We start from the raw sequence: 22,194 nt of genomic DNA on the forward strand, positions 1-22,194 counted from the left end.
CCTGAGATCATGACCTGAATTGAAGACAGAGGCTTAGCCCTCTGAGCCACCCAGGCACCCCTCAATTCTTGCTATTTAGAGGGATACTCTCTTAGCCCAAATCCTCAGTTTTACTGTGTGTGGGCACATGTATATTTATGTGGAGGTGAGGAGGAGGATCAAACTTACATTTCGCTAGTTTTCATTCTATTCTCAACAGTTATCATTCATTCAGTTTGGCTCTAAAAAGAATGCCTTCTCCAATAAAGGCAACCAGTGAGAGGTATAAATTTGGGGAGTAGGGGGATGCTGTCCACACTCACTAACAAACAAACAAAATCTTAGATCCTTAGTTTGTAAGAAACAGTGGTGGCAGCCCTTTATATCAACAACTGAATTTTTCAAGCCCCAAATCTTTTCAATTCCAGAAGATAGCTAATATTCATGAACTTATTACCCAAGCCTTGATCAATCTTAATGTATTACACAAAACTGTGGGTGTAGCTGAAATGGATCCTTCTCTTCCCTTTGATGTTCTTGCAAATGGACTCATTTGGAAGTAGAAGTGAGAACTCTGAATGAAAGAACATAAACACAGAGCAGCTTTCTAGGCTGTGGGAAATTGTGAATTTGGCACAGCCACGTATAAAGCCAGACGCCATTGCTTTATGGGATGAGAGAGTCAAGAGCTTTGTGACAGCTGCTTTTCTGATAATTAAAACATCTTTGATCTCCTAAGAAAGAATTTTAATGAATCCATTAGTCATCTCAGATACCAATAAGGCCTGACTTTATCAGCCTTATCAGTGTATAGTCATGGGTTTGTCTAAACTCTCACTCATCTTAGGTAATTCATGATTCCTTGAGTGTTTCTATGTCACTTGATTCACACTCAAGTGAGGAGCTAGAATCATTAAAAATAATTAGATTTAGACTTCAATTAAATGTTAAAGATAGCATTTCATCCAGTCCCATAGCACCATCTTACATAGGACAGTCAGAGGCACCAAGCCCCCTGCAAGCGATCTCAATGAAAGGAATCAATCTTCCAGGGAAGACCAGACCACTGTTACCTGATTCTGCATGTCTGATAAGGCTACTGGACCCTGGGGACGGCTCTCCTACAGTCCAACATCGATCCATATTTGAGCCTCAGAGGTTTCTTAGAACTTGTCCAATTTCTTCCATATACTAGATTAAAAGAAATTTTCAGAGGAAAAAAAAAAAAAAGGAAAATCATGGCTCTCAGTGGACCTGTAAAAATGTATACATGTTCAAGAATTAATTTTGTTCCAATGATATGAATGAAGTAGGAAGGTATTATAGCAGTTTAAAGTCAAAGTCAAAATACTACACAATGACATGGAATAAAGGAATAGGGAGCTAAACATCAAGTAAAGACAACCTGGTGTTTCCAATGGGAAGAGGAAAGTCAATTGAAATATAAGTGGACAAGACAGAAGATGCATATCCACCAGCTACCTGAAATTTAAAGAGATGCAGAAAGCGCAAAGACGATGAATAGAACCAGGTGCAAACAGCCTGGGTGGGTATGTGGGTATGTTACAGATCATGAATGGTTTTCCACTGATGTACTGTTTTGTTTTGTTTTTTTCTTTTTAAATATGAATATAGAGTCTCAATACTTTTTATGCAATTTGAAATTACACACACACACAAGGTCCTGAAAACAGAGCTTCTTTTTTATGTTTGGTATTTATATATGTGGGTCCTAGTGTGAAAATCCCTTTATTGCAGTGTGGGAACATTAATGTATTTTATTACAAGTAATGTCCCAGATGTGTCTGGAAGTGTCACATAGTATACACTATATTCACATATCAGCTTCTTAAAATCAATCATCTTTTGGATTCTTAAACCCATCTAGACCTTTAGTGACCGTGCGCCAGCATGTGGGAATCAGCTTGTCCTGCTAACTGTATGCGTTCTCAACATCACATTCAGTGACTTCAATGTGGTAGCTTAGAATCAGCCAAGGTGAGAGTAATTTGCACAAGAAAATAGACAAATGCTACATATCTGTGTGTGTGTGTGTATGTGTGCGCGTGCGCGTGCTCAGGCTGTGTGAGAGAAAGTAAGCTACACTCCCTATCCTTAAGGAGTTCACAGTCTAGTGAAGAGCTTTTGGTCTAGTAAACAAACTTGCATATTTATAAATGTGAGGTTGTTCTTGGGTTTATGCTTCCCCCAAGGTGGCTAGTTTCACAACAGACTTGTGCCTACTGTCTATTATAAAATAGATTAAATCTAAGCCAATTCAATTCAAGAAATATGCAGGAGTGTGAAGCCGCTAGATGTTTCAAAGGATATAAACAGTAGATTATGTTGGAGATTCCACTGGAATGTAAAAACACACATTTTACTTAGTAATAACTTGTGATAAAGGCTAAAATCTTCCCCTCAAATAATGATTTTTGGAGAGAAAAAAACTACATAAGCAAAAGATAATTTGTGAATTTTCTATCTGCTACACACTGTGAACAGAAACATTAGCTTTGTCTGTAATGGGGTATTTTTTTTTTCTTTATGTAACAAAACATATTTTCAAACAGTGACTATATGGCCGGCACTTTGCTGGGCATCAGGGGTTTTTTTGTTTTTGTTTTTGTTTTTTTTGTTTGTTTGTTTTTTAGATTTATTTATTTATTTATTTGACAGACAGCTTTGCGCAGTGGCAGTATCGTAGCCAATGAGGTTTAGCCGAGGCGCGATTATTGCTATTTATTTGACAGACAGAGATCACAAGTAGGCAGAGAGAGAGGCAGAGAGAGAGAAGGGAGGAAGCAGGCTCCCTGCTGAGCAGAGAGCCCGATGTGGGGCTCGATCCCAGGACCCTGAGATCATGACCTGAGCCGAAGGCAGAGGCTTTAACCCACTGAGCCACCCAGGCGCCCCCAGGGTTTTAATAACAAATAAACATCACATTCTATTCCTAAGGAACTTGTATTCTAGTGGTAAAGAATAGTATAACTATATAATCCTGATACACTATGATGCTACATATAGGGGACGTATGGGACCAGAGACAGAAGCAATGAACTCTGCGAGAAAGAGCTGGGGGAAATTTAAAGGAAATACGGTGAAGGAAGAATATGATTTTTTCAGAGAAGGGAGGAAGGGTTTGCTGACTTGGGAGGAAGCGGAGCCTGAAAGCTCCACATACGTACACAATACGGGATCCTTCAGGAAAAGATATACAGAGGACAGGTTCAATCATGGGATGGTGCATTCAGCTTTCTGCATGTCTTCAAGAGAGAAGACAAATGAACTCAGAGTTAAGCTCTCGTGTTTAAGGCTTATATTGTACATATAGATTCTACTCAGCAGAAAAGAATATGAAGACATGAAACTTTCTGAATATATGGGGACAAAGATGGTGCTTTTAACTTTTCTGAGCTTATCTGAGAAGCACCTTGAGGACATGGAACATTTTATATTCATGTTTTGTCGTTTGGACCTAAGTGAAGAGTCTCACACATAGAAGGCAATTGTTAAGAAGCTGGCGTACCGAAGACAAGAAAAATAAACATTAAATGCAGAAATGAGCATTTCCTTTCCTATTTCACTTTGCCGACTATAGTATGCTACTGTATTCTTCAAAGTGCTTGAATTATCCCTCCTCTTGATCTACTTGGCTCTGATCTCTCCCTGTGCAATTCATCTCCTACAAATCTCTTTTTCCATCCTTGAAGTCCAGGCACCTTGCCCTGCTTGCTGTTGCTGAGCACAGCTGGGACAAGCTCCTTCTAGAACCTTCCTCTGAGGGCATTTCTATTGCTGTTCTCTTTGTTGGAAGGCTGACCCTGATCACTCAGTCAAAAATAGCACTCTTCATCATCTAATACTGTCTAGTCCCTTCCTGGCTTTATTTACCACCACATGACGTTACGTTATGGATTTTTTTTTATTCTTTATATTGCCCCATCCATACATAAGCCCCCTACTGGCTGACACTTTGTGTCACTCACCTTTTTACTTCCAGCACTTAACCAGTGCCTGGGACATAGCATTTACCTAGTACATTTTTGTTAACTAAGATGAATGAAAGAATACACTACCTTTTTTCACATGTGCTTTCATAGAAAGTTTCTCAGATTTTTTGAAAGCAAATGCTATATATTAATGTAGTTGAAGAAAATTTAAAAAAAAAACAAAAAAATGACTACAAATTTTTATAAAATGTTTATAAACAGATTCAAAGGATATAGAAAAATGTTTCACAGAAAGTAAGTATATCTTAAAAAATTAAGTTCTAGGGGCGCCTGGGTGGCTCAGTGGGTTAAGCCGCTGCCTTCGGCTCAGGTCATGATCTCGGGGTCCTGGGATCGAGTCCCGCATCGGGCTCTCTCTGCTCAGCAGGGAGCCTGCTTCCTTCTCTCTCTGCCTGCCTCTCAGTGTACTTGTAATTTCTCTCTGTCAAATGAATAAATAAAATCTTTAAAAAAAAAAAAATTAAGTTCTAAGGAAAATCAACGATATACCAAGAAACAAAATAAAAGGTTAATTTTAAATGTGTGAGTAGCCCAATCACTCAAAATAGCCCAGAGGCTATTTTAACTTTACTCCTTAAAACCTTAGTTTGGAACCTACACTGAACCCCAAATACAAGAAGGAATTTGCAGAGTCTCTTGTACTTTGATATAGTTTTAAGACTAAGTTCTGACCAAATGGGATAGAAACCAAAGCATCCCATAAGAATAACAATGCTTTCAAAAATAATGCTTTCAAGAAGTAAATTCAGATAGAGATGACCTTTTCCTATTCCCACCCCCCTCCCTGGAATATAGACGTAATGGCTGGAACTTTAGCAGCCACTGCAGATCGTGTTTTAACTTTAAGGCTGAAAGCTTTGTGTCAGAATGATGGAGCAGTGACATAGAAGCCTGGATCCCTGATGATTTTTGTAGCCATCTACCAACTCAGCATGATTTCTAGAATTTCCCATGCAGCAGAATAACCCTTATGAGCTTATGCCACTATTATTTTTAGTTTTGTTATATGCATGATGTAAAATTCATATTTCATGTGAATATCTTAAAATATTTTGAGTACCGTTTATTTGCCTAACAATGCGCTTACCAGATTGGTAGAAAATGTGGAAACCATGCTTACCAGACTCTGAGTCTGGTAGTGAGTCTGAGTGATCTAAAGAAGAACTGTTGTACCATCACTGTTCTTATTTTAATTGTTGATATATTCACCACCTGTTTAGATAAAGACATCTGTTAATTTTCATGATTTCACTAAGTCCTGCATAAATATTAATTAAGCACAATAGCTCTGAAAAACAAACTAAAAGCTTGTTATTGTGGATTTAGGAGCGAAGCACTCAGGGTAATTACATGCTCAGATTGGAAACTTCTAGTAGTTTGTAAAAACACACAACTTTCACAGGGCCTAAGCAAGATAAACACAAGGAAAATAAAGGGACTATAAGAGTAAGCTACTAGGAACTTAGGTACTTGGGAATTACTAAAGAATTGTTTTGTCTATTCTAGTATGTACAAAGGGTTAGATTGGGACTTTGCTCCCAGGTAAAAAACAACAGCCCGCACATCTAACAGTACCCACTTTGTATGGCGTTCTCCTAAGCTCTTCACATATACTAACATAAATTACATATAAGCTCTTTATATATAATAGGTGACATAAATATCACAGAAGCACTATGAAATGGATACTATTATTATCCTTGTGTTTCGGATGAGGAAATGTAGACGCAGAAATGTTACGTAACTTTCTTAAGGTCTCATATCCGGTCAACACCTGGAACCCAGATTGGAATCTAAGCAGGGTACATGGGTTTCATGTGCTCAGACATCACACCATCACTACTGCAAGATGGCTGTGAAGAAACAGTAACTTGGGGAACAATCATGAGATATTCTAGAGATGTGGCTGAGTGGGAAATGGTGGCAACCAAAGAAAACTAGGAAATGATGATGCCCGGGCCACAGGGATTGGAATTGAAATCTAGAGGTAAGGCCACACAGCTCGGAACCAGGATGCCAGCAATACCTGTGAACAGCTGCAATGTTCTCTTGGTAAAAGCTGAATGTACCATTTAAAAGCTCAACTCAGGGGCACCTGTCTGGCTCAGTTGGTTAAGAGTCCAAGTCTTGATTTCAGCTCAGGTCATGATCTCAGGGTCTTGAGATTGAGCCCAGTGCCAGGCTCCATGTCAGGCTTGAGATTCTCTTTCCCACTCACCCTCTGTCCCTACCCGCCTGCGTCAACTTGAGCTTTCTCTCTCTAAAAATAAATAAATAAATAAAGCTGAACTCATCTCAGAGCACTGATTCTCAACTTTTTTTTTTTTTTTTAAGACTTTATTTATTTATTTGACAGAGAGAGTACAAGCAGCTGGAGTGGGAGAAGGAGGCTGAGCAGGGCCAGATCCCAGGACTCGGGCTCATGCCCTGAGCCGAAGGCAGACACTTAACTGGTGGGGCCATCCAAGCACCCCTGATTATCACCCCTTTAACAAAATATATTTTTGTTACTCAAAATATATATTTTGTTATTTTTGATATTCTGAGGTGTGTTTTGAGCAATTTGTTAGAATAAGTATAGAATAATAAAGTTTGGAAATGATGTCTTCAGTCTCATCATATAGAAGATACTCAATGTTGTGTCTAGAAATAGTTTTTGCCACATGCTTGCATTTTGATCTTTTTCTTTAAGGACGAAAGAAATGGTATTTGACTAATGTGATGAAACGCGGGTGGATGCCAGTGCCCAGGGGATTTGTAACATGATCATCACCAGCTGACAAAAAGTGGGGAAGAACCCGTGTCGAGGAAAGAACACTAGCTTGGAGTCAAGAGGCCAGGAATCTTTAGTAATTGAATGATATTAAGTAGATTCCCTTAACTTATAGTGACTTCTCTTTTCTAGTAGGCAAAACAAAAAGGGCATTGGATGGAACATCCTGGTCCCCAGGAGCTTCCTCTCACAAAATCTTGAGGCTCTGGTATGTGATTCCCCTATTCAGAGAGCTTTGAACAGAGGCAGAGGGTCTCTCAATTGACAGAGAGAGGTTGAGGCATTAATGACATTAAGAATGCAATTCGACTTTCTTTCCTATGGATTGCTGCATTGATTGAACTTCGAATGTGTGCCAGGTTTTTGGTAATATGTTTTACATACTTAATAATCCTTATTACAACCTACGTGGTAGATATTATAATCTCAAATATAATCACAAACAAGAAAAAAGGGAGCGCAGAGAGAATTTAAATACTAGCTCAAGTTCACATAGACACAAAATGGCAAACAGAAATTTAAGCCCACACACGGTTTGCTGGTTTATAATAAAAGGGATTTAAATTCACACCCATCTTACTCTATGCTGTGGACTAAATTGTGCCCCCTACAACCTCCCCAAATTCAGATATCCAAGCCCTAATCCCCAATGTGGCTGTATTTGGATATAGGAACTTACGGGAGTAATTAAGGTTAAATGAGGTCATTAGAGTCAGGCATTGATCCCCTCAAAATAGCAGCCCTATAAGAAGAAACAGCAGAAAGCTTTCTTTCCCTCTACCGTGGGAAGACACGCACAAGATGGCCACCTATAAGCCAGGAAAGGAGCTCTCTCCAGAGCCTGACATGTCGGCACCCTGATCTTTGATCTCTGACATCCAGTCTCCACAACTAAATTTCTATTTCAAAAATAAATTTCTATTGTTTAAGCCCTCCAGCCTGTAGTGTGTGGTTAGGGCAACTTAGAAGGCTAAGAATATACTCTAAAGATTTTCTTTGCTCTTTTTCTTAAGCAATGCCAAATCAGGGTGTTCAAAAATGCCTGAAAAATGAAAGGAAGATTTGTTACAGAATTGGCGAGCTCCCTTTTTATATTAGATGTTGTTATCTGTGCTCCCTTGAGGTGTGCTGTGCACAGCTGTCCCATCTTTACCTGGTGGCCTCTGCTGCCATCTGCATAATTAACATTAACTGATAAAGTAAAGAGGCCACTGGGTGCCAAAGGCTTTACGGGTCACCCTCCCTGACCACGAGATTCGTGCAATTACTGTTTTCAATTATTGTTTCCATTCTGCGTCCACTCCCAACATCTCAATGTTGAGTACAAGTTTAAAAAGCACTCGTGAAAAGTCTTTGCCCTATCCCGCCACAAAGTACCTTCTCTACTTTACAGATGAGAAGAGTGGCCTTGACAGAGTGCTGAGACTGACCTAGCTCGCTGATCAGAGCAACCGAAGCACAGAATCTGGTCCTGATTCACTATCCACTGCTCCCCACCGGGACCCTCCAAACTTACCTGTATATCCATCTTTCTTACTAAGCACTTTCACATCTACTCTTTTATCATGTTTTAAATCTATTTCCCAGAAGCCTCATAAGTTTCAGGATGGCAGGAATTATTTCCAGTTGACACACTGGACTCTCAAAAGATGCCCAGCAAAACAGAATTCAGCCCCTGGGGGGTACCACCGATGAGCTGTAGTGACTGTTGTTGTCCAGAGAGCTCTTGGAGCTACAGTGCTTTTTGAACAATTTCGGGAAAATTCATTAGATTGATTAGTCCAATTAACTCACAAATGGACATACAAAAACAGGCAGGAAACCCCTGCTGGGGCCAAGAAATAAACAAAAGACATAACCCTGGCATGGACTGCATGAATGTGAAGGGGCCATGGAAATTTCTCCATGGAGTGAAACACTCAGTCTGGGACAGGACCAAACTCAAGACTGGCTTGAGAAAGAAACAAAGAAAAGAATTAAGATCTTCTAGGAAGGCAAAAAGCCTAAGGAGAGGGCTCAAAGAACAAATACCCTTTGGCCAGCCCAAAGGCCAAGTAACTGAGACAGAAATTTGTGACCCATTCAAGAAAACTGAGAAAGAAAAGGTCTGTGAGTCTCGAAACATGGCTTTCTTTGTTCGAAGCTGGTAATGAGATTAATCTCTTTGTGAACAAATGAAGCCAATAAAAAGAAGAAGGGAAATCCCCCTTGTTAAAAGATTATTACTCACAAACTGATCCTTTGTTTTGAGGAAATTTTTATTTTCTTACATGTAAGAACAGAGACCTCATGCCCTTCCTTTTCTTCTTGCATTTTTTAAAATTTTCTTTTAAATATGTAACTGGCAAAGCTATAGATCTCTATTATTGGTACAACCCCAGCTGTACTGTGACTTTCATATTTTTTGCTAATACTTGTATAAAGAAGACAAACCTAACCATTTCATTTGTGGTGGAGGTCAGATGAGAGAACCTGGTTATTCTTGTAGCCATTGTAAACCCCCATGTCCTCAGAGTGAAAACACCCACATGATTGTTCCCCAAACTTAGCCAGCCAAAATGATTCCGATGCCAACAAAACACAGATTTCCCTTATCAGAATGCAAGAGAAAGACACAGGGCATTCCCAGAAACTAGAAGAACAACATAGTGTCTTTTGGTGAATTTCCCAGTTAGGAAAAAAGAGAGAGTGAAAACCATGGATAGCCTCATCAGCATGCCTGTCAAGGTTCTGCATCACAAAGGAACAGGGTTAGTAATAAGTTGGTGTCTTGTTATCAAGCCTCAAGTTTTTTAGAGGGGTAGGAAGTGTAGGGATGAACAGCAAGATGCCAAAGTCAATTCTTCTGAAAACACTGATTACAGGCAGACAGCTGCGATCCCAGAGCATCTGGGGGAAATCCAGGATCATTTTCAGTTCTGAGGAAGGAAGTCATTAGGCAGTTAATCAATTTTCCTTTAAGCTCATTTTTTTTTTTTTTAAAGATTTTATTTATTTATTTGACAGAGAGAAATCACAAGTAGATGGAGAGGCAGGCAGAGAGAGAGAGAGGGAAGCAGGCTCTCCGCCGAGCAGAGAGCCCGATGCGGGACTCGATCCCAGGACTCTGAGATCATGACCTGAGCCGAAGGCAGCGGCTTAACCCACTGAGCCACCCAGGCGCCCTTCCTTTAAGCTCATTAATAATGATATCTGGTTGCCCGTGATCTATAAATTATGGGAGATCCAAATGTAAGAGCAGTGTGGTTGGAAAGACTGAAGGAACATAAGATTTACAAAATCCGGTTTATTATACCACGTGGAATTAACATGCAAAATAATATATTGTGTACTAATCTATACAAAAACTTGGATAAAGTAATTGATAATAGCTAACACTTACTGATTGGTTATTCTCTCCTAAGCACTTTGCTGTGCGTTTACATAGATTATCTCAAATAACACAGTAACTTTATAACATATTTAATATTAGTATCCCATTTTATAGATTAGGAAATGAAAGCCCAACAAGAGTAGTAAGAAAGAGTAAATATAGCCAGTAAATAGGCAAAGTCAGGATGTCACAATATTATAATTCAGATGCTATTAAGTTATAAGTGGAGTGAAAGAACGTGATGGAAGGAACATAGGTTTTATCGTCAAAACGTCTCTGGGTTGAGTGCTGGTTCTACACGTATAAAGAATGCCTGTGTTTAAGCCGAATTTTTTATCTCCTTTGTTTCCTGTCTTTAAACAAAGGCATTACTAGCTACCTTGCAAGTCCAGTCTACAAATTAAATGAGATAATGCATGTATAGTGCATAGTATGTATGTATAAGGCAGTAATAATAAAAGCTATTTTTCATTGTTTAATCCACTCAAATTTATTGCGTCACTCAAAAATAACAGACAGCATTACTTTCTGTCTTTCTTCTACTTCTTGCTTTTTTTTTTTTTTTTTTTTTTTTTTTAACAGATCCTGGGGCACCGTGGGTACTCAAATAATGTTAATGCCTTTCCTCATCCTTTCCCATCTCTCTTTATATAAGGACTATTCACTAATTGCATAACTAGCTAACTACTAAATAAGAAAGTAAATGAAGAAGATAGCAATTCCAATAACTGAAGAAAAATATTGTCCCACGTATACATCTTCTTGATTAAAAATCAGCTTTGGGAAGATGGTATCATAACTACCTTCAATAAAGAAATCAGGCTCCTTTTAAAAATGAAGTCATAGGGAAAGCCAAAATCCAAGATAAAAGTCTATTACATGGCAGCTAAGTGTCAATATGTGTCGAGAAGTTTTAAAATGTGACAGGTGTATTTCAGCGAGATGAAATTCATGATAAATCTAAACACCTGCAATTTCCTTAACACCCTGTACAGTTTTACGTGACTAATGCTCTTTATTCTAAAAATGTTTTGCATTCAGATCTCCTCCTGCACCATGACCTGTAATTCTCATTAATTTTACAGAATTGCCTGCTTACAGAAATTGGCATATTTTTTTCCCATAACATGCTACATTTGAATTTTAAAGATAACTTAGTCCCAAGAAAACAACAAATTTGCTGCAGCAAGGAGAATTGTCAAGATGGTTACTGAGCAAGGTGGGGGAAATCCAAGTCCAGGAGCTACTTGGAGACTGGAATCAACTATAAAATAAAAATACAGCCTGATAAAATATTCTTGCTGACCTTTAGGTCTACAAGGGGTTTTCAAGGAATGAAGAGGCTCTTACGTTTTTTGAATCTTAAACCTAGAGACTAAGAATTTATGTATAAGTATTCTTATTCATATTAGTATATATTAATCGTTAATACATTAACATTATATGTTAATTCATGTATATACAGGTATATGAACTACTTTTCATGTAGATTTGTATGCATGAGTGTATATATGAATTAACTGAACCTAAGGGAGAGTTCCTGATTGCTCACCATGACATTGGCTTTGGGTCTCATCTCCTACCTTTGGTTAACATACTCACTCTTTTGAATCCACACTGTCCTTTATGCCATTCTGCTTCCAAGCCTGGTGGCACCCAACTCAAGCCCTCTGTACTGCCTAGTCCCTCTGCTTGGAACGATTTTTCTCTGAATATATGCATGGCCTGCTCTTTGGACCTCTGTTGATATTCACCTATATATCTCCTCAAGATGCCTCTTCTGACCACTCTAATTACAATTGCAGTCCTTTCTCTACACTCTGCTTCCCTTCTCATATGTGCTCTGAATTCCTTAATCTGTCTGGACCTTTGCTCACCAATAGGGTAGCCACTCTCCCCATGTGACTATTTAAATTTTTAAATTTAAATTAGTCACAATGAGTTAAAATGTAAATTTCAGCCCTTCGGTCATACTAGGCTTATTTCAAGTAATCAGTAGCCACAGTCGTCAGTGGCTACCATGTTGGAATATTGGAAAGCACACCTACTGAACATTACTCTCATTGAAGAAATGTCTATGGGACAGAGCTGTTCTAGATACGTGTACGCTTTATGTATTTGTTTATTTTCATCCTCCTCTCTACCAACCCACCTATATACACCCCAAATTGTAAGTTCCAAAAGGCCAAGAGTTTTGTCTGTTTTTTTTTTTCCTTTTCACTGATTTATGGCCAGGACCTAGAATAGTCCATTGTCTGTATCTGATATTCAATAAATTTCTGCTGAATGAATAAATGGATTAAAACAGGACCATTCATTTTTTCCCCTTAAAAAGTCATAAATAAGGGTACAACTGCATCAGTTCTCCTTCAAGGGAATTTCAACATGGCAAATTACCCTCAGTGGTATTTCGCCAGGGATTCTATATATATTGCTTATAATTGTCCAGATCTCTATGAACAGTAAATCTTTTAAGTCTATGGGTTTTTTTTTTTTTTTTTAATTGTCTTCTGTGCTGGAGTGAAAATCACTGAAATGTGTCAAGATTTATGGCAGAAAAGTCTGTCAACTCCTAAGCCTGCCAAAAATTGTTAACCAACATATAAGTTTTAGGAGTTGAGCATTTCATTGCAGTGGGCTTTTCATACCCAAATCATAGTAGATACATATAGATTACTGGTGGATGAAGGCCATCAGTCAATCTATTTGATTTTATAGCTGAGATATGCATTTGCCTTATAGAAATCATTTTTTATTCCTAATTATACTCATTAGAATGAAAGCCTAAATGTGAGTGATCACTACCTTCCCTGGGTGACCTTGCAAAGAACACAACCTACTCCTGAAATTTTAATTCATCATAGTCAATACTCTATAGGATCATTTGATATGCATTAGAAATCCATATCATTGGCCAAAGCAACAGCTTTCAAATGGAATCTAAATTTTAAAAACTAGATCTGAGGCTATTAAATTCAATTTTGTTTAACTTTTATAAAAGTGAGTTTATTTTTATCCTATTTTTCTTACTATAGAGATTTGAACTTAGTGGAATATTAAAAAGAACACAAAATATTTAAATATGAATATTTAAGAGGGAAATCATGCATAACCTCATAATACAAATATAATCCCTCTTAATATTTTGGCATATTTCTTAGTTCTTTTGAGTCTATTCCCATCCATATTTTAAAATAAGTGCTTACACTGTTATGTATCTCTAATTTATTTTCGGCTTTCCTTTAACACTACAACAATCCTTGGCATTCAGATGTCTAACTATTCTTACTTTATTTCAAATATCCCTGACCTGTAATGATTTGTATTTTTCTGAGATACAAATTTGAATCATGAAGAAATATGAGTAATTTAAGCTGATGAATGAGTCTTTTAGATTGCCCATAATTTGGACCTTAGTGTGTGATTTTTTTTCTTTGTACTCATTGCTGTGTATGTAATACCTTGCATTAATGCAAGGATGTCACTCAGAACTAGAAGAGCACCTTGAAGACTGCGAATCAAACTTGGGTTCAGATACTGCTTACATTTCTTCATTCACTCCACAGATATTCATTTAGCTAGGTATAATACTAGACTCTGAATGTACAAATGGCTAGTTTTGAGGAGCACTTTCTAGTTTCTGCTGCTGTGCTAAATTAAGTACTGTATCCAGGTGTCTTTTTTAATCCTCAGAACTGTTACTATTATATAGTTAATAAAACAGATACATAGAAAGCCTAGTAATATGCAAGTGATGGGCCAAATAAGATACAGAACAATTCAAGATGACCTTGACATTGTAAATTAGTAAGAAGGGTTGGCTACTATTATTATACTATTATTAAAAATTGAGGCACTTCTGAAGAGAACAGGAAGAATTCCTTGTGTATGTCAAGTATTTACTGTATGTATTTTTTAAGGTTATTTATTTATTTATTTGAAAAAGAGTGAGCGAGAGAGAGGGAGAAGCGGACTTGCCACCAAGCAGAGAGCCCAACAAGGGATTCAATCCCAGGACCCTCGGATCATGACCTAAGCCAAAGGCAGACACTTAACCGGCTGAGCCACCCAGATGCCCCAAGTATTTACTGTATGTTATAATCATTTTCCCATGGCATTAAAAGTTCCTTATAAGCCTAATGGAATATTGCTCAGCCATAAAAAGAATGAAGTTTGTCCTTTACAACAACATGGATGGATCTAGAGGGTAAAATAAGTCAGTTAGAGAAAGACAAATACCATATGACTTCACTTATATGTGGAATTTAAGAAACAAAGCAAACTAACAAAGAGACAAACCAAACAACAGACTCTTAACTGTAGAGAACAAATTCGGGGGTGGGGGATATAGGTGATGCAGATTAAGAGTTCACTTACCATGATGAGTGCTGAGTGATGTATAGAATTGCTGAATCACTATATTGTATACCTGAAACTAAGGTAATACTGTGTGTTAACTATATTAGAATTAAAAAAAAAAAAGAACAACAACAAAAAACTTCCTTGAGAAACTGATTTTAATGATTGCATCATGGTTTATGTATTGATGTGTTAAAACACATGTATTCACTTCCCCTACCTCTGGGCATTTAGATTGTTTCTGAATTCAGTTTTCCCTTGAATAAAACAATGCATTTCAAAGAAATAATTTCTATATGTTCAGTAAATATTTAACTATTACCTTCCCTGTTAAAATCTCTGTGATAAAAACTTTAGATAACACAATGAGTTCTCATAGCCGATTAGGATGAGTCCACTGGGAAGATGCGAGGCCAGTGTTCTGCAGGCTCAAGGAAGGGTGGACCTCATGAGCAGGGAAGATCAAGGTCTGTTCCATTTAGAAGGTGACAGCACAGTTTCAAGAGGTAGATAATGTAAACAGAACAGAGAGAGCACAAGGAGTTAAGAGAGATGGTTGAGATAACACCTTACACCAGTTAGAATGGCCAAAATCAGCAAGACAGGAAACAACGTGTATTGGAGAAGATGTGGAGAAAGGGAAACCCTCTTACACTGTTGGTGGGAATGCAAGTTGGTCCATCCAATTTGGAGAACAGTGTAGAGATTCCTTAAGAAATTAAAAATAGAGCTTCCCTATGACCCTGCCATTGCACCCCTGGGTATTTACCCCAAAGATACAGATATAGTGAAAAGAAGGGCCATCTGTACCCCAATGTTTATAGCAGCAATGGCCACGGTCGCCAAACTGTGGAAAGAACCAAGATGCCCTTCAACAGATGAATGGATAAGGAAGATGTGGTCCATATACACTATGGAGTATTATGCCTCCATCAGAAAGGATGAATACCCAACTTTTGTAGCAACATGGACAGGACTGGAAGAGATTATGCTGAGTGAAATAAATCAAGCAGAGAGAGTCAATTATCATATGGTTTCACTTATTTGTGGAGCATAACAAATAGCATGGAGGACAAGGACAAGGGGAGATGGAGAGGAGAAGGGAGTTGAGGGAAATTGGAAGGGGAGGTGAAACATGAGAGACTATGGACTCTGAAAAACAATCTGAGGGTTCTGAAGGGGTGGGAGGTGAGAGGTTGGGGGAGCCAGGTGGTAGGTATTATGGAGGGCACATATGGCATGGAACACTGGGTGTGGTGCATAAACAATGAATTCTGTTATGCTGAAAAGAAATTAAAAAAAAAAAAAAAAGGCAGAGGGAATACTTTGAGCAAATGCTAGGAAGTAGCTAAGCATGAGACAAGGTTCAGGAACAGTGAGGAGTCACCCGTCTGGAGCAAAGGCATATGCAGGAAAAGGTTAAGAAATACAGAAAAGAAAATACAAGAAAAGGTTAGAAATACAGACTGTCTGCATATTATAAAATACTTGAGTGGCAGAATAATGAGTCCATCCTTTATTATGTTTGCAATAGGGATATCACAACAGATTTCATTGAGTCCAGTTGGTACCAGTTAAAATGAGAAAAGCAGTGTCATATATTATCATGTCATTAGAGGAGCAGTTGAGTCCTGGATTGTTGTGGGATGCAAGAAATGAAATACAGAGAAAAATCTTAAAAGAAAAGTAGGAGAAAAGGCACTAGTATTCGAGTAAGCATAAAGAGAATGTTAGTGCTGGTGTGACCCCAGGACTCAGGGCAAATAAACAGAAAATATCAGGTCAGTTGGATGGGTCCTTTCAGTATCATGATCTTCTCTTCCATTGCTAAATAAGGAGAATCCAGGGAGATTAGATATAAGGCCCCCCACTTAATAGAGGACTGATCAACTAATTCTATTTCTTTTTAGACCTCCTTAAGAAGGAACTGACCAGCGTGTCTGTCCAGAGTACAATGTCTGATAGGCGCCCTTCTCATTTGCATTGTTGGACAATCATTTGAGCACGCACTATTTCAAAATGTCACCCAAGAGAACGGACAAGATACGAATAAGAGGTGTATCTGCAGAATGAAATGTGCCAACCACAATTTTATCTGCAGAGCCTTTTGGGAAATTAATTCTTTGCCTCCTTTCCAAGACCTTCCATTCATGTATCCCTTTGCAAAACTAATTATTTTTAAATGACTGCATGTTTTCCATCCAACTGTAAGGAGTCTTCAGTTTCTAAAACTTAGTCTATAATGCTTTATTTTCTGCCCACAAATTGATTTTTAAAAAGGTTTTCTAACTTCTGTACTTACTTAGATTAAAGCCATTATTTAAATACATGGAGACACGCAGTTTGTAAAAATTAAAAGTTTGAAAGTATATGTGTGTTTGTGCATGCATTTTACACAGCGAGATCATTTTGGAGATTAGAGATATGTTTCATCCAATTTAGCTTTACATTCCTCAAGTGATTCAGCTTCCAATATTTCCCATGAGATGACTTTCAAAATCCAATAGCTTTTTATTCTATAGAGGCTGTCAAATACTCAATAGCCTCTACATTCATTAAAATCCTTATTATATAATGCTGATCTAGGTTATATATAATTCCAATTCCATTTAGCATCTTTCAACATGTATGTATAAATCCCCTCCCCATAACTTGGGCTTTATTGAATAACCTTTAATTTATTTTATATGCCTCTACAACCAGTTCTTTCACTATTTGCCTGGCTTTTTTCAGCTTTCTGCCATTTACACTTTTCAAGACTTGTGGTACCCAAAATAAATGTAACAAAACAGAGTTTATAAAGACAAAGCAACATAGCCTAAAGATCATAATCTTTAGACTCAAGTAAACCAGATTCTTAGCTCAACTCTTTTACTATCTGTATGTATATGAGAAAATAAAATACTGTTTCCTAGAAGTCTCTACTTATTGATTCATCACTAAATTTGAAATAATAATAAATTAGACCTAGAGATTTGTTTTGGGGATTACACATGTTTACTAAGAAGCATGTTAAAATGCTTAATTTTGGTCCCAAGACACCCTCCTCATCCCCCACTGGCAAGTACTGCTTCTTCTGCTACCTCTTCTTGTAATTCTAATAACATAGTCTATTTGATTTTTGTTATGTTCTCTTAGTTGTTACTTAAAGGGCCACCTGAAGGTATCATGTTTTATCATCCACTAATACTGGAGTGACAGATAAAAATGGCATGGGACTGAAGCTAAGAATGTATACTCTTCCTTCAATCTTCTCCTGACTAATTTCTACTCCTTTAAGCATTAGCTCAAGTATTAGCTCTTTGGAAAATATTTCCCAAAACTAATCCACACCCAATTCAGTTAGGAGAAGTTAACAGAACCATTAGTTTTGTCATGATATTTGCATTGTTTCTACCACACTGTGATACAATTCCCTCTTCAGGTCTCATGCCCCAAAAGATTTGGAGCTACTTCATATAGAGAATGTGTTTTTAAACTCATTTTGTCTCTCCATCATCTAAGAACAATGTAACACAAAATAAGTACTAAATGAATGAATGAATGAACGTCATTCTGAATGGAAATCACCAATAACACAAAAAGATTCATGACATCCATTCCTTTAATTTTACTGATTTTGATTCCATGACTTTGAAAAGTTGAAATATCCTCTCAGGTCATTTTGGTTATCTTCTATCATCTGCCTTCCTGCAGAAACCCACCCAAACAAAGTCAGATAGATGAGGTCAATCCTATTCTTTTCAAATAAAATGGAATTACCGCAATAACCCATAAGGATCTGTTGTATAGACTACTGCTATTGACTAGGATGTAAAAGTCATTGTAAAATATGAAGAGACCAATAAAAGACATTGTGGAAATGAATCCCCATAAGCTGCCTGAATAAAAACATGAATTACCCACTCAAAGCTACCTGAAACAATGGCCAAATTCTATTATTCTTAGAGGAAAACAAGAACAAAAAACATGAGCTATTTAAATATCTAAAACCTTTATCGTGAAGTAGTCTGAACTCCATGGGGGGGAGGGGTAGATAGGGATAAGTGTGGCTTCCTTGATACTAGAATTAAGTGATTAAACTGACTCTGGTGCCTACGTGAAATTAAACACACACACACACAAAACATGTAACAAGGTAATCTACAAGGAAGGTAGAACTTTCCTATAAAAATGAAACTTCCAACACAATAGTTTTATTGTTTTGCTTGCTTGTTTGTTACACCCTTTTCAAAAAGGGCTCTCCACCCACAGATAAGGCAATGGATGGTTAACATCGGAAAGTGTGAGATCTCAGAGAAGCTATGTAACTGGTGGAGAATACAGAAGTCCTAAATGGTTATGTAAACACTTTCTTCTCCACTGGTGGTTTCTGGAGGGTTGCCTTCTCCGTGACAAAGCTTAAACCCACTTCCTAATCCCTCTGGACATGTTTCTTTAGATTTAGAGTCAAATATATTATAAGCACTATGCAGGGCAACTTTACCCAAACTACATAATTCTCCCTAAGCGATGTAATCTAAAAATTATTAGTTTGATTTTTCCAGAGTAACTTGAGACTAAGTTCTGTGACTTGTCCGAAATCACACAGTTAGGAAGGGGAATGTTGGTTTGGGTATTTCATCTCAAGCCCAGAGTCTATTCCATTATGACTCAGACTTCTCCTACCCCATCAGGAACAATTTTAAGCGAGATCAATATTAGGCCAATAAATTCACTCCTGAGTCTTCTGTTGGCCAGCTATACCCCCCCCCAAAAAAAGTTCTATGTATGTACATCCTATGAGCAATTTTCAATAGTCTCCACTCTACCACCATGATGCATTAAACTCCACTCGATAGGTGGTCATTGCCTTGGCAAATGACATGGATTGTTGCTAGTAATATTTCCCTAGCACTGAGCCTATATCTTCTCCTATGCCCAATGGGATGAGAAGTCATTTATGATCTTTCACATAACAGTAATAATCCTGCTTATGCTTAAAAATGGCTTAAGGCCAGTCACAAAGCATTTTTCCTTTGTTCCCGGTCAGATTCCATAGATTCTATCTAAAGCATCTATAATGAGGCAGTCTTGTATGTTGCACAAATCAGTGGGTCTAAGAAATCTGGTTTCTGGTTTGGTATGGGGCCATAATAAGCAAATTCATTTCTGAGCCTCAGTTTTTAAAGATGAAACATGGGCGCCTGGGTGGCTCAGTGGGTTGAGCCACTGCCTTCGGCTCAGGTCATGATCCCAGGGTCCTGGGATCGAGTCCCACATCAGGCTCTCTGCTCAGCAGGGAGCCTGCTTCCCTCTCTCTCTCTCTCTCTCTCTGCCTGCCTCTCTGCCTACTTGTGATGTCTCTCTGTCAAATAAATAAATAAAATCTTAAAAATAAATAAATAAAAATAATGATGAAACATAAGGGAGCAGCCCACATTCCCTCCCAGCATGACAACATAGTTTATTTCACACACACACACACACACACACACACACACCATGCTGTCCATTTTGTACCTCATTATTTAAATACCTGTTAGCTCAGCAGGTATTTGTTTAGAACTAGAGAAATAGCAGTTCTCTGATTTTACAAACTGTCTTTTATCTCAGAATTCTGGAGGATCTTCCATCATTCATTAATTAAGTCTCACATCCCCCCCATCCTGAAAGGTGAGAGACCTCAAAGCCTGTTATTCTCTGTCATCGTCCATATGGTGCCAGTAACATGATATTAACTTTGGAACAAGTGCACTGAGAACCTAACAACTCATACAGAGTTTCCTCTCTGAAAAAGAAGCAAGGCAGAGGGCATAATGTGCAAATGAACTGAAAGCAGAAGCTGGAATGGAAGGGCATATAATTTGTATGGTGGGAATCTCTGGCAGAGGAAGTTGGGTTTTGTTTGTTTGTTTGTTTGTTTTTTAAGATTTTACTTATTTACTTGACAGAGATCACAAGTAGGCACAAAGGTAGGCAGAGAGAGAGAGAGAAGGAAGCAGGCTCCCTGTTGAGCAGAAAGCCTGATGCGGAACTCGATCCCAGGACCCTGAGATCAGAACCTGAGCCGAAGGCACAGGCTTAACCTGCTGAGCCACCCAGGTGCCCTGAAGTTGGTTTTAAAATTGAGGATAATTTAGGGGTGCCTGGGTAGCTCAGTCGATTAAATGGCTGACTCTGGATTTCAGCTCAGGTCTTGATCTCAGTGTTTTGAGATGGAGCCCCATGGAGCTCCATGCTCAATGTGGAATCTGCTTGTCCTTCTCCCTCCCCTCGCTTGTGCTCTCTCCCTCTCAAATAAATGAACCTTTAAAATAATTGAGAATAGGGACACCTGGGTGGCTTAGTGGGTTAAGCGGCTGCCTTTGGTTCAGGTCATGATCTCAGCGTCCTGGGATGGAGTCCCGCATCAGGCTCCTTGCTCAGCAGGGAGCCTGCTTATTATCCCTCTGCCTCTGCCTGCCACTCTGTCTGCCTGTGCTCGCTCACTCTCTCTCTCTCTAACAAATAAATAAATTTTTTAAAAAAATCTTTAAAAATTTGAGAAAAATTTAAGTATTAAATCAATGATCTGTCCTCCTCTCCCTCCTTCCAATGGCTTATCAGACCCTGTAAAAGTGCCCTTATATTTCTTTCTCAATCTATGCCAGGAGGCAAAGCTCCTTTGAAGCTGATTATGATGACTACGATTTTGAGCCTGCCTCCATCTCTATTCTATCTTTCCCACCAAATACAGTTTCTCTGCAGAGTTAGAATTAAGTCAATGAGTTTACTGCTGACATTACCCCCCCACCTCCCACCCCCTGCCCAAATATTTATGTATGCATTTGGTTCAAAAGGTCATAGAGCTGAAGGACAGGTTTGTTTGTTTTCTGGAAGGAGAGGAGGGAGGTGGGAGGTGGGAGGTCCCAGGCTGATACAGGGTTTGCAACTTCTCATTTGAAGGCAAGCTCATTCCCCTGCATTCTGAGTCAGTGATTTCTTCTTGAGAGCAGAGGGTTACAAGCTATAGAAACAATGGGTACTAAAAAAAGAAGAACAAAGTATAACAATACTAGGACAAGAGAAACAAAGTACCACAAAATATTATAGATGCCTAAGCACCTTTACTTGAAAAATAAGAAACCTGATATAGAACATGAATTTTAAATTAAAAAAAAAATTAAGATATGCTACAAAGAGCTACCACTTAGGGTATACTTGTTACCTGCAAGGGAAAGGGCTTGGTGAATCCTATGTTACCCCTATTACCCAGTCAGCAGTGTGCATGTTAGATCGACCAGTGTGTTTTGCAAAGGAGGGAAGTGAGGCTGAGAGAAGGCCCATGTAGTAAGAAGAGCAGGAGGACTAAAACCCCAGGTCCATGGGGCACCTGGGTGGCTAAGTTGAGTCAATGTCCAACTCTTGGTTTGGGTTTGGGTCATGATCTTGAGGTCCTGAGATCGAGCCCTGCATCAGGCTCCCCAATCAGTGGGGAGTCTGCTGGAGATTCTCTCCCTCTGCCTTCCTACCCCAGCACACACACTCTCTCTTTCTCTCTCAAATAATAAATGAAGAAATCTTAAAACACACACACACACACACACACACACAAAACCCAGGTCCTTCCGACCAGAGTCTCCCGCCAAAACCTCTTTCTCTTTCCATGAACTCACATCTAACTCACAGCTTGTCCCTTTGTTCATCTCCTCCAATCATCTCTGCTACATAAAGTT

The 22,194-nt window shown here is 38.5% G+C and overlaps 1 protein-coding gene and 1 pseudogene across 6 annotated transcripts in view; one reads left to right on the forward strand and one right to left on the reverse strand.

Annotated features, from left to right (window-relative positions):
• The window catches only part of LRRC4C (leucine rich repeat containing 4C), a 1,215,829-nt gene that overhangs the window by 79,109 nt on the left and 1,114,526 nt on the right, over positions 1–22,194 (reverse strand). The gene's annotated exons all lie outside the window — the stretch shown is intronic.
• LOC131822824 (U4 spliceosomal RNA) lies at positions 2,661–2,724 on the forward strand (annotated as a pseudogene).

This window comes from Mustela lutreola, chromosome 1 (assembly GCF_030435805.1).
Source record: "Mustela lutreola isolate mMusLut2 chromosome 1, mMusLut2.pri, whole genome shotgun sequence".
Taxonomy (NCBI): Eukaryota; Metazoa; Chordata; class Mammalia; order Carnivora; family Mustelidae; genus Mustela; species Mustela lutreola.